The sequence below is a fragment of the Aplysia californica genome, unplaced genomic scaffold, assembly GCF_000002075.1.
Source record: "Aplysia californica isolate F4 #8 unplaced genomic scaffold, AplCal3.0 scaffold00363, whole genome shotgun sequence".
In the NCBI taxonomy this organism is placed as follows: Eukaryota; Metazoa; Mollusca; class Gastropoda; order Aplysiida; family Aplysiidae; genus Aplysia; species Aplysia californica.
In genome coordinates this window covers 516,822-520,429 of record NW_004797633.1, presented here as the reverse complement: position 1 = coordinate 520,429, position 3,608 = coordinate 516,822, and positions in this window count along the sequence as shown.

The window sequence follows — 3,608 nt, the reverse complement described above, 5'->3', positions numbered from 1 at the left end:
TATATATAATTCTATCTATCTGTCTATCTTGCTCTCTCTCTCCTTCTCTCCCTTTTATCTCTCTATCTCATACACTCCCTCGGTCTCTCTTTGGTCTAGTTTCTATACCCGCCTCTCCTCATCCCATTTTGTTTTCGATTATTTATTTCTATGTCGATAACGTCTAAATGACTGGGAAAGATAGATGGATGAGTCTCGAATTTTTCTCAGAATTTTTCTTCTCGCAATGGAGACTGCATTTTGGCTCTCTGTTCCCCACAAGTTTTTTCTTCCACAATAATCAGATTACTTTTGTGCCCAGAGTGCTTTTGACAGCCACAGCATGGGCTCAAAATCAACAGATTCCGTCTGCAATATTCTAACAGTTGGAGACAGAATCTTTTGACTGCGTAGTCCAGGCAAGTGTAAATAGTCATGGTTACCTTACATTAAAAGCAGCCTGGATACCCCTCTTGAGGGTAATTGTTTGTTTTTTCCGTTTTTCTAATACCTCATTGTATTATATTTTTGGGATTGTTTGAGTCATTACTACACCATCATAACTTTTAATAACTTCGGTATCATTCTGCTAAAACCATTTTGTTCTCTTTGAACTTTGCAGCGTACTAGTGTGAATCAGGTTTGTAATTTATTTTTGAAACATGAGCAGTGTTTCATACATGTCTATTTTCATCATTAGTAATAATGCTAGTTCCAATCTGTCCGTCTTTATTTTCTTACTCGCCTCGCTCTTCAAAAATAGCAAACATATTATCTTTTCAGGTCTCTGTTCGCTTACTACAAATTGTTAATAGGTTTGTTAACTAAACTGTTTTGGCCTATAGCTATTAATGTTTGTTTGTTTGTTTTTATCTATTAAGTCAGCAAATTTTCCTGGTAACAATAGGTTAAACATTGAGTGATTCCCAATTCATCCACAAACGGGGCAGGAGTAGATTAATTTATCAACTTTGTAAAAGCCTTGTTTACCAGGCCAGAGAAGGTTAATTTGGCTCAAAGATTTTGAGTTTTACAGCATGTCAAGCTTTTTCGAAAGCGATTCTTTAAATATTTTGATAACGACTCGGAAAGATCTTACGATTTTGGTAGAGCAGATAGAACATTAATTGGTTTCTGACCTCACGGTATTAGTAACTTAAAACGGCCAAGAATGTCAAATTGAACTTAGTAATTTTAAGGTAGCGATCTGCATTAATGTAGTGAGTATGACAGGCGTCTGTGTTGTTGAGGGGGGGGGGGGATTCAGTTAACTTCTACGCTGTTGTCAGCAAACATATTTAAATTCTATTCCCGTATAGGGAAGTCTATTTTATCTAGTATCTCCGTCGTTTTATTGGGATACTGTATCCAACTCATCCCTGATAGGCTGTCACAGGCCGGGCTGAAACAAACTGCCTCATAAATTACCTTAATTGTGTCGATGAACAAGTAAAATTATACCACGTTTACAGTCGTAACGAAATGTGTATGCAGATAAAGTAAAACACAGCTTGCAAAAAAATCGATAGCGAGGTATCACCTGTACCTGATTACCGTCTTTTGATTTAAAAAAGAAGATAATGTGAGGTCAGAATCAAGGTAGTGGTGGGTTTTTTTTAGTGGGGTTTTTTCACTCTCCTGTTTTGTATGTGACAGGTTGGGACACCAAAAATAAAAACCACAATAATAAAAATCGGAACAGAAACCATCGTACCCTAGTCCAAGCAAAGATAGTACATAACAAGATGGGCCACTTCTCTCTTTGAGCCAATTAAAAAAGTGTCCTCAAAATTTGGTGGCGCCCTCTTCACAAAAGCGCACTCTTTGCGAACAGAGTTACCCTACTTGAGTTATAAAAAATCAAAGTGAAACTAGCAAGTTTTGGGATACATTTCGGAAGAACGCTTTTTTTTAATGGTTACCCTGACAAAAAACCTCTTCCGGAGGAAAGGGTGATGGTTTTCTTCGTTTAATTTGACTTTAGAATGAAGGGCGAGAGGTCATTAAAATTTAAAAAAACTAAAACTCCGCACTGAACGTACCCGAACTGCTGATGAACAGCAGTCGATCTGCGCACGCAAGGAGGTGCTATTCCTGTTCTTCTTCTGGAAAAACGAAAGAGAGCTTCAAAACAGACTGCAGCGCCATCTGAAGCAAAGAGCATACTTCCTGCGGACACTTTTTTGGCTGAGTGGCCCATCTTGTTATTTACTATCATTGGTCCAAGTCACCGCATGCAACGTCATTAAGTCACGGAGTCGAATCCGTCATCAACACAAGGGTAAAAGTTGTTGTTGAGATTTTAGTTTAGAATGCTTCAAGATGAAGATGCAATGTAGTGTGAAGGGGTTTCTGAACTGAAACAGCATAGCACAGAGCTGTGGAAAAAGAGTATATATTTATTCATTATTTATTCGATTATTTTGTATTTACTCTTTATTCATTTATGTACTTTAATCTATTCATTTATCCATTTCTTTATACGTATTTGTCTATCTATCACAGCGTCTGTGGTTAAGCAGTAAGGCGCTTTGCGCTCGCTGAAAGCCTGAATTCGATTAACAGGTGAAGATTTCTAATCGATCATCTCCGTCTGTCTGCTGGGATGCTGGGTTCCATTCGGCTCAAGTTGGCCCTAACAGACAAGTGTGGAGAAGCAGGACCCCTCTTACATTGTCTAAACTGGGTTGATTGGGTTGGGGTTTTTTTTTACGTTTTTATAATATTATCTTCTTTCTTAAGTTAAGTTAATGCGTGGATAATGGGATTTTGGGTAATTTAAGGTTTTCATGTCTCAAACTTGTACATATATTCTTTTTTTAAATAATTCGAGTAACTGCTACCTTCATGCAGTGTTCTTCATATCCTTTAAGGGCAACCACCCTCTGCCCCCACCAAACCCCACCCCACCACTCCACCTAACCCCCAGACCACAATTCACACATTTCCCTTTTTCTACATTCTTTCTCTTCTATAAGATTTTTTTCAATCTTCTTTTCCCAACCTTTCTGCTCTCAATATTCAGAGTACCTCAAAGATACGAGTTCGCTTCTAGATTCGTTTTTTTTTTTCGTTTTTTTTATAACTCACTATGCTGTGTTTTATTAAGAATTGTTTGTTTCTTGTCTGTTATTTATTGCTTCTGCTGTGGGAGACGCTCGGTTGAAACTTGATATAATATACAGATTTTGCACCACAATAAGTTATATCGCAATACGTTATCATAATATAATTTTTCTTAATTAATTGTTTTCTTTTCCATTTCTCGAAATATGATCAGATATACTATTATAAGATAATATATCGTTAAAGCTAAACACTGACGACAGCAGAGTTTGGACTTGTTTTTCTTTGTTGTCCATGTCACCAGTATGAAATAAATTAATTTATCAACCACCACAGCCTGGACATTTTTTTGACGTGCTTTGGGGGTTATTTATTAACCTCGGCTGTCAGCAATGGCACAAACAGCGATTTGTATCAACGTTTGTTCTCTGCTTTAGGGGGGGGGGTGGGTGGGAGTTCAGTGCCTTTTCATTTCTGTTTGATTCAGTCGTTGACATGTGCGTCTAAACATAGTTCAGTTTGGGATACACAATAATGTAGTGTGTGGGAGGAGGAGGTTGAGG